The 9,484-nt window shown below is 57.7% G+C and overlaps 1 protein-coding gene across 1 annotated transcript in view; it reads left to right on the top strand.

The window, feature by feature from the left end:
- The window catches only part of LINGO1 (leucine rich repeat and Ig domain containing 1), a 64,294-nt gene that overhangs the window by 43,725 nt on the left and 11,085 nt on the right, over nt 1-9,484 (top strand). The gene's annotated exons all lie outside the window — the stretch shown is intronic.

Raw genomic sequence — 9,484 nt, 5'->3', positions numbered from 1 at the left:
GCGTGCCCGCCGCGGCCCTCCATAGCCCCGAGCGTGCCCGCCGCGGCGCCCCGCTGCTGCTGCTCCGCTGCAGCGATGCCCCGGCAGTTTGCCGTGTGGCTCCTTCGCACCCCCGCGTTGTCCCCCTGGTTTGGCATTAGCTGCTCTAGGCGCCGTTTCAAATACTTTTGATAGCTCCTCTTTCCATATCTGTTTTTTAATGCATATGTATTCTATTTGGAGAGGGTGTGTGGGGGGGAGTTCGTCTCTTCAGCGAGCCTTCCCCGGGTGTGAAAGCTGAGCCTCCGAACCAGCTGCTCGCTGAGCACAGGCTTTCTCGCGCGCCGTGGGGGTGCGTGTTTGCGACACCCTTGTCCCCGAGCGCAGCGCTGCGGGGACGCGCGAGGCGTGGGGGGGCCTGGCCTGTCTGCAGAGGCTTGGGGGAGCGGGCTTGCCCGCTGGTTTTTTCCACGTGCGGGGCCTTGCGTTGCTCCAGCGGGGACGAGGGAGGCTGGCTGACGTGCCAGCTCATGCACACACGTGCTGCCTGACTCATTCACACGTCTGCTGTTTTTAGAGCCTGCTTTCTGACACCCTGCCTCGCTCAGCAGAAAGATCAGGGAGATGCTCTGCTTCCCCCAGGCAGGGCTGAAGCCCTGGTTCCTTGCGCGAGGGGAGCAGCCATCAGTCTTTGGAGGCCGGGGGCTGCGGGAGGAGGAGGTACTCGCCCGTTACCGTGAGGGCACCGTGCAGAAGGACGGCAGAGACGTGTCTGTGCTCTGCCTTGCCGACGCGTCGTGAGCGGCGGTGGAGACGGGTGCCTCTGCCCGCTGCCGGGTCGCGTGGCAGCGCGACGCTCCCTTCTGCGCCCGTTGCGCGCCGACCGTGCTCCTGCCGCGTCTGCCCGCCCAGCTCGGCGCTGGCCGTGTTCCCGTCGTCCTCGTTAGCGTTTGATAGGATAGTCCTGTTCTAATTGATGGTCCTTCTCTTGGGTGAGGGGTGGGAGCGAGATAGGAATGGGCCTTCCCCGTGCGACGTCGCTGGGCAACACCGCTGTCTCCTTTGAGAGCTGTGGAGCAGTTGCTGTCACGCTCTTGTAGCACGTAGATCCCCACCACCAGCAGCTTGCACGGGATCTGCAGGGGAAAGAGGGATTTGGCCCACATTTGGAAAGCTGGAAATCAGCCCACAGTTTCTTGCATTGCTGCTTGATCTGACAGCGAGGGAACTGCAAGGGCTGGGGCTGTATGCGTGGCTTGGTTTGGACTGTGCGGCCCGATGGATCTAGCACGTGCCGGCTCGTGGAGCTGGAGCTGTGATGCCTCGGGATGAGCCCCGCTCAGGCAGGAGAGCACCGCAGGGAGTATTTACTTGGCTGCTGAATTATGTCCGTGAACAGAAGAGGACAAATGTCTCAAGGAGATCCTGTCCTGTCTGCAGTTCCGCCACATGGCCGTAGGGCCACCAAGGCAGAATGGCCYTCCTTCCTTGAGCTGGCTCCGTGAGCGTTGCCTGGTGGTGCTTTCTCCACTGGGAAGTCAACGGCGGGGGCCGGGGCCTGCAGCGTGGTAGGCATGACTGCTTGAAAGGCGTGATGAACCGTATGTTTCCCTGCACTTTTTGGGCAAATCCCACTCCTCCGTTCCACCCCGGTATCTGCATCACATCACAGATGACAGCAGAGACAGCAAGAGAGGAGCGAGACGAGGAAAGAGAGGAAATTGTTGCTCCCCACTTTTGTTAGCTTTAACTAACAAGCTGTTTATAGGAGCGTCGTGACACCTTCTTTCCTCTTTATAAATTCAATAATTTATGAAAGGTATTAAAGGCAAAAGAGCCTCCTGGATAAATCCTGTGATGCGCGCACTCTGGGTATTAGCCAAACGGGACAATGAGCTACACTTGAATAACACACGGAGATATTTACCCTTTCCCTCTATAAATTATTAAGGGGCTTTTTGCACATAATTACACGAGCTTTTATGTTTCTCACTCCCTGCTTTTAATCCTTTTTGGAAAGGCGCCAGTCACTTATGACAGAAGCTGAGCAAACAGCAAGCGTTACGGCTGGCTTTAGGGTCGTTAAAGATGATGATGGCAGTTCCAGGAGAGGGCACTCGCGTGAGCCCACCCCGCGCTCGCCTCCGCGGGGCGACAGGCAGGGCGAAGGAACGGGTCAGCGCTCTGCTCCCGGAGCACAGAGGACGGGTTCACGCCGCCGCCGCCGCTGCCCTCGGAGGATGCTGGCAGCAGGCCAGTCTTGATGGGCGAGGAAGGGAGTCCTGGGAGCAGAGCCGACCCGAGCCCGGCGGCGGTGGCGTGAGCGGCCGGGGAGCAGCGCGGAGCGGGCRGCTGGAGCCGGCTGGCAGAGCTGCCTCTGAGCGAGGGCTGGCAGCGCCAGGAGGAAACTCTCCAAGAAGTCCCGGGCTTGCGCTCTCTGGTCCCAACATCACGCTCGTGTTGCCAGCCAGGGAGCAGGGAGGTTCCCGGGAAAGGCTCTCCGGCGCGGAGCGAGTCCCTCYGCCCGGGCGGCGGGGCAGCCACGCGGCAGAGCCGCTGCTCCTGCTGAGCTGTGGGTAGGCTGGCGCGTGGGGGGCGCCCCACGCGGACCCCCGCACCCYGCCTTGGCAACCCGGGCCGGCAAGGAGGTGCTCTTCTTCCTCGGTGTGATTTCAGTGAGGAGGCAAAGCCGGCTCCAGTTTTTTTAATTGCTTTCCAACTGTGCATGTAAATCAATGATCTGCAGGTGTAATTGGGCGTGCAAATGTCACCAGGCAGCTGTTTACATGTGCAGTGTACATTAGGGGAGTGTGTATGTGTGTGAAGAAACAMGGAGAATATTATTAATACTTGTTCTGCTAAGGGTCTCAAGGACTGGGTTCACCAACCGCAGCTTCTCTGGCTCTGGCCTTCGTGGAGAAGGGCTTAGTTGTGGCCCTGCCCTGTCCTAAGACCTCACTTTCCCCTGCTGATGTGTTTCCTCCGCCGTTTCTCCCTGGCCTCCTTGCTCCACAGCATCCGAGCGGAGGCGTTTCCCTGCTCCTCCTACTGGTCTCATTCCACCCTCCGGCCAAAGCGTGCCCACGGCTGTGCACACTAGGCAGGAGCCAGGCCTCTTTTAGACAAAAAGGTGAGGAGCCTCTCTCATCCCCTCCAAGCACCCTGACCCCTTTCCTTGAGTTGCCAAGCATCTGCAAGTAAGCCCAGCAGGACATCTCCCTCACCGCCTTCTGATCCTTCTTGCCCAGCGCAGTCTTTCGCTTTCCCCGTTAGCATTTGACATGACTCTGATGTCCTCCACACTTACTGAGCTGCCCCATCCCTCTTTCCTTTGTGCAGAGACCTTTAATCATTGCTCTTTGTCCCATTGTGTGGCTCCTATTCTTAGGCCAAGCTGTTAAAAAGCTGTCACCGTCATAACTTCCTTGTCCCAGAAATTATCTTTCATCTCCTGGATATGGGCTACAATAGCCACTGAGATGCTTGATATTATTAATACCTTCTACGTACGTGTCAATGAGCTTAAGGATTTAATGGAGCTTTTTTCCTGCAGCCCTTCACGCAGCGTGTTTGGCCTGCTTGACAGAGCAGCCGAGGTATCAGGCACTTGAGGCAGGCTCACATTAGTGCACGCGGCCTCTTTCCGACGCAGAAGCGAGTTTCTGCACCCTGGGCTCATACAGGAGCGGAGCAGGGCCGGTGGCCCCGGCGGAGTCCTCCGCGAGCTGGGCCGAGGCAGCACGCTGGTGCCAGCCACGCAACCGCCACCGTCTCAGCTCTCCCTTTGGCTGGGCCTCCTTGAGGTGGGCGAGAGGAAGGCCAAGGTGGAGAAGGGGCTTTTTCCCTCTTTCCACCCCTTCTCTGGGGCATCACGGGGGTAATAGCGTGACTGGCGATCGTGACACTGAAAGCGCAGGCCCCAAGGCAGCCATAAGCCCAGCATCTCCCATCTACCTCCCACGGCCCCAAGCAGATGCTCCTGGAGATGTGCTCAGCCACACTCCTGCTGCCAGAGGGGCTACCCTCTCCGAGGGCTGCCCGTGGGGACGAGGGTGGGACCACCCCAGTGAGCGGCACGCTTTGAGCCCACGTCATCGCAGGTCTGCCAGTGCAGCTCTCCAAACGGTGCGGCCGTCGGTCAAAGGGTTTTTGGTACGTTGCCTCGTTCTGCTCCAAATCAATCAGCTGACCAGGACAAGGAGCAGTACAAAACAGTACAGAGAGAAACCATTATGATAATACTTGATAACGATCCTCAATTTCACTCGGGAGCAGCCGTACAATGCAGAATTTGGACTCCCTCCAGCTGATAATGAGAAGCCACTGGACTGACTCAGCCTGCTGTGAGGAGGCATCAGTACACATCCAGATGGCCGTGGGGATGGGGTAGCGAGAATATCCTGCGTTGCCCCTTCATCCCGCTCCCCCCACACACACCCTGAAATGTCACCACCTCCGAGGAAGAAAACACCCGCAATTTGACAGCGCTTTTCTCCCCTCCGCACATCCGCAGGGGCTGGGAGAGCTCAGTGCACAGCCGGGGACTCTCAGCCATCCTTGGAAGCAAGTCCTGCTAGGCGCAGAGCTTCCCCTGCCAGCGGGGCTCCGAGGTGCCCAACCCAACCTGCGGGCATGTGTTGTGCAAGGCAAACACGAGACATCTGGGCTGTCTTTGCAGCCAGGTCCCGAGCAGCCAGGAGGCTACGGCAGCCGCTTCTAGGTGCCAGYTAATATTGGACAGGATCTAGGAGTCAGTTGCCTGCTGAGCCCGTGGGAAATGCAACGCCAGCTTCTTCCCGGGGTGCCCCCCAGGAGAGCGGCGCAGCACCCCCGTCCTTGCTGACGGGAGGGAGGAGGGCAAAGGGGCAGATCCCGGGGTTCCCGGGACTGCTGCTGGCAGCACTTCAAGGTGTGGAACAGCTTATCGCTGCCTGGCGTTTGCCCGTATTTTCTCAGCTCAGCTTGTTACGACGAAAGTGTGAAAATTTAAAAGAAAAGGAACTATAATAATAATGAGAGTAATTAAAATCCATCTCCCTCCTGCCAGCTCAGCCCTTTCTGAACCTTCTTGCGGACTCCTGGGCACGTGCATCAAAAGCAAGAGCGATTCTGCTGGGGGACATCAGAGTGCTTCCGAGCTAGGGCCGTCAAAGGGCAGGTCCCGTCGCCCTCGCCCTGGTAGGAGGATCCTCGTGCCGCACGCAGGTGCTGCCTCTCCGAGAGTGGAGTTCAGAGAGTGGATAAATCTCTGCCTCCTGCCAACAGAAGGGAACCATCTGCCACAGCCCGTTATCATCTGAGGATGGCAGTGGCAAAGAACTTGAGCATCTGTCTGAGGAATGAGCCCCCACAGATGGACACCCAAATGTTCTCACCGATCCTTGCGTCTTTTAAAGAGAAGAYGTTCAGTGCAGGTTTGAGAGCAGAGCTCTCCTCTCCTCTGCAGCCGGGGGCTAGGCAGTGGTCAGGGCATGATAGTCACACTTGGAGCTTGGGAGGCCACTCATTTTGAGTGACTCCATGTTGCAAGAAGGAGGTTGATCCAGTCGAATGAGGCTGCAGAAGTCTTTGTGGCCTCCCATGACAGYTAGAGGTCATCTCCACAGCATGGAAGGGACCATTAGAGGTGGTGGGAGAGGAAAAAATGCACGTCCACTACAAAGGAGGCAGCTGCAAACAGATAAGGGCTGTTGGGTGGGAACAGGAGTGGGGCTGTACCTCCACTGATGTTTGAGTGTCTRCTTCTGGCTATCCTCAGCTCTCTGTGACCCCTGCTAGAACACTTGGGGACCTTCCTGTAGCTGAACATTTTAACCTTAATAGTGAGCTCATCCTTACCTTAACTGCAAATCACTCTACAAAAGCAGCCCTTTGCTGGGAATGGTAGCACCCCAGTTGTTATCCTTTTCTTAATCCTCATGTCACCCCAGTGCCCTTCTCCCAGTGCCAGCCCTATGAATGGGAAAGGATTACAGCTACCAATCCTGAGCAGAACATCACCAGCCCCAGGATTCARCCCCTCTCCAGGGTGGGAATGGATGCATAAAGATTTTAGTGTATGCGGATAAGACCTGCTGCCCCGCTCCATGGTCAGAGAGCTAGCCTGGAAAATATACCCTGGAGATGGGCCAAACAGGTCATTTCTCTATGGTGCAGCCCAAGAGCTGGGGCAAATGGGTATGCATCCTTCATAAAGTGCTGCCAACCTACCTTCTCTGCAGCTCTCTACACCTGAGATGTTTCTAATCAGATGCATTACAAAGTTAGCTCCTCTGAGCTGGGTTGCTTCTCCTGGTCAAACAGCATCTTCTTCAGGTTAAGGACGGGCTGTGTAGCTGTCAGCGTGTGAGCTGGTAGCTCTGTCTGTGGTGGTAGCTGCTGGCCAGCTGCATCCCGTGGAGAGCTGCCATCAAACCCTATGGGGCCCTGGTAGATCTGGGTCTCTTCCTGGTTCTGGTTGGGAGTGAGTTGTGCTGCTCCATACCAATCACAGTGGGAAATTGCTTTGGCCACACTCCCGGGAGAATTGTCTTGATTGCTTGCTTCAGTCCTGTGAATTTGTTGCTGCACCCAGGGCGACGTGACAGCAACATTTAAGGGAAAAGAAGGCAATAAGGGCAAACAGCCAGGATAGTGTTTACAAGGACAGGATCAGTAAATGCTGAAATATGTGAATCTTTCAGGATTCTGTGAGCGAGGGACAGTCTAATTCCCCTGGTAGATATCAACTGAGTTTACCTGCTGGGTTGTGAGCCCTGGACCTTGCCGTTGTCTGYGACTTCCTTGGGGGCTGTTGCAGTAAGGAAGTGTTACCCATAAAAGTAAAAGAAAAAAAAAAAAAAGAAAGAGGATGAGAAGCTACGAAGCTGACCAACCCTCCCATCTTGAGGGCCAGGAACAGGCAGGGGAGTTGCAAGCCCTCTGGCCACTGCAGGTACAGCTTGGCCCACACCTGGACTCCACCCCTAAGACCTAGGACGTGTGAATAATCTGTTCTTAATTTAGAGTTGTTCATGAGCAGAGTAAGGATGTGGCCTGTTCCCACTATTAACCAGCCACCAAAAAGCACTTCCAAGGGGGTTCTCGCTTGTGGGCCACACATGCACTGCTCAGGGTGGCCTCGGAGGGCTCTCCCTTTGCCAGGAGGCCATCTCCCACCAGCCGAGGGCCTGTCATTCAACTCGAGCAGCCTGTGGCTCCCACGCAGAGGATCTCAGGCAGGAGGCCTGGTCTGACTGTGGTGCCACTGACCTGCAGGCCAGCAGCAGCACTCAAGCCAGGCCCTGCGTGGCTTTGCATATCCATGCGTTCTTCTCTTCTCCTGCTGAGGCTCTTCATCCACCTGCCCAAGTCAGAAATCACTTGGCAGAGGTTGCAGAAGATGCAGCTTTTGCAAAGGACATTGATCCCCCGGCGGCTCAGCTCCCTGCGCTCGCACTGGGGGGCTTGGTGGGGCCTCGGCGGGTTTTCGTTCCCCACGGTGCCTAACGCGCAGCCATACCTCCCGTTTCCTCCAGGGCTCTCTGCCACTTTTGTGTATGACAAGCGTGCACAGATGCCATCTTATCCCCAAAACTCATCTCTGCTTCTCTGGGTGAAGGCCTGGCCCTCTGTCCCTGCCGGCTGTGCTGGGGTGGGGACAGTGGTCCGAGCGGAGGTGGGAACGACGGCCTTGGCTGGCCGCCTGCTCCCACGCATTGAGTAGCGCTGCTCTCTTCCCTGCCACCGGTGCTGTTTGCTGGTGCGTTTGCTGTATCGTTTTGGAAGGAGCGAGCTGAGTGTCCCCCGCTCGCACTAGACGGTGCCGGGAATTATTCTGGAGTGGTGTCACTGAATACACAGTGCCCTACACTTGAGTGGGGCTTTAACGGTGGGGAGGGGGGGGAACATTCAAAACAGCATTCAAAGCTCTTAGCCTGCCTGTTGTCCTGCGTCTGGTTTCTCTGGGCTCATTCAGATTGCCGGCTTTGTCTGTATTTGTGAAGTGCTATTAACGTCGATGGTATCGCTGAAGTAGCCATAATAATGAGGCATCGATCTGTGCTGAGCGCGGGTCTGAGGACCACGGCGAGGGGCCACGCTGAATTTCCTTGCTGCCAGGAGCAAGGTGCGCGCGCAACTGCTTTCTCACGCCCTGAGCGTCTCACCACGAGCAYCTTCTGTACGCTTCCCAGCTGATCTCCAGCCGTGCAGCTATCGCCGGGTCCGTGCCGGAGGGTGGAGCATGAGGAAAGGCAGAGAGCCTACGAGCGGGGAAGAGCCAGGCAGGGAGCCGGGGAAAGCTGGCGCTATTAGAGAAGTGATTCAGAGCTCAGCTGGCAAGTTCTTGTTGACCACCCTGTGTTTATTTCTGCTCCGTTCGGGAGCTTGCGTGTGCCCAGGAGGAGGAAGAGTAACTGCTCTGGCAGCTCGGAGGTGGGGGGCTCTGGCCAAGAGCGCAGAGGGGCCGATGCTGCCCAGGTGGGGGTCGCACCCGGTCTGCCTCAGGGCTCAKGACCCCAGCCTCTGGCCCAGGGCAGGTCTTCTGCCTTGCTTTTGCAGGAGGCAGGGAAACCTGTCCAGCGTGGTTTTCTGCATGGGAATCCCCACCCCTAGGGTTGGTTTAATGGCTCCTGGATGAAGGCCAAGCCATCATCTTCATCAAAAGCTCCCACAGCCTGAAAGAGCTGTCCAAAGGAAGGCTTGTGGGACCTAGCGAAGGGACTTCTGAAGGGGCTCCGGCTCCGCCAGTGCCAACGCAGAACCCCGCTGCTGGCTCTGAACGTGGCTGCCTCCAGCCCTCCTTGGCCCACAGCCACCCGCGGGGTGGGGGGACTGCTGAGAGGAAGCAGGTAGAACGGGAAGGGTCCCAGAAGAGCCCTGCTGGGAGGAAACAGGAGAGGAAAGTGCACATTAGAAGCAAAGTTTGTGTCCATTACTGCTAGAGCCTTCGATGGAAGAGCCAGCACTGGGCAAATCTGCTAATGCTGCTCGATAAATCAGCGTCCATTACGAGCAGGGGCGAAGGAGTGGGCAGAAAGTCGGGCACTTAGTCCTGCACGAGATGCTGCCAGCTCAGCGCACCGAGCCGCTGGTGCCTTTGGGACGCTGAGGTCTCGGTCAGTCCTCGCAGTCGCCTCCCTCCACCCGTGCCCCTTTTCCTCATGGGCCTGGAGCAGCTGGGGGCACGAAGGAGGGCGAGCAGCCATGGCACTGACCGCTCTGACGTCTCGAGGGTGGCCTGGCGGCTATCCCCGACAGTCCGGGCTTGGTTGGGCTCCAAAGCAAGGGCTTTGGACTGCGCTTCTCGCTGCCTAGTTCATCTTCTGTGGGCAATGGGCTYGTGACCGGTCAGCGGAGCAGTGGGGGGTCTGGCTGTGACCCTGCTGCCTGCAAAGCTGGGGGATCCCCGTGGCCCCGGGGACACGGCCCGCGTCCCCAGAGCCCRGTCTGCCTGTGTCACAGCACCCTCATCCGTGCGACGGCGACAACGACCCCTCTGCTTCGTGCTGGGAGGGTCGCGGCC

The sequence above is a fragment of the Rhea americana genome, unplaced genomic scaffold (assembly GCF_003343005.1).
Source record: "Rhea americana isolate MKP2758 unplaced genomic scaffold, rheAme1 scaffold_201, whole genome shotgun sequence".
NCBI lineage: Eukaryota > Metazoa > Chordata > Aves > Rheiformes > Rheidae > Rhea > Rhea americana.
This window is presented reverse-complemented; position numbering and strand designations above follow the sequence as displayed.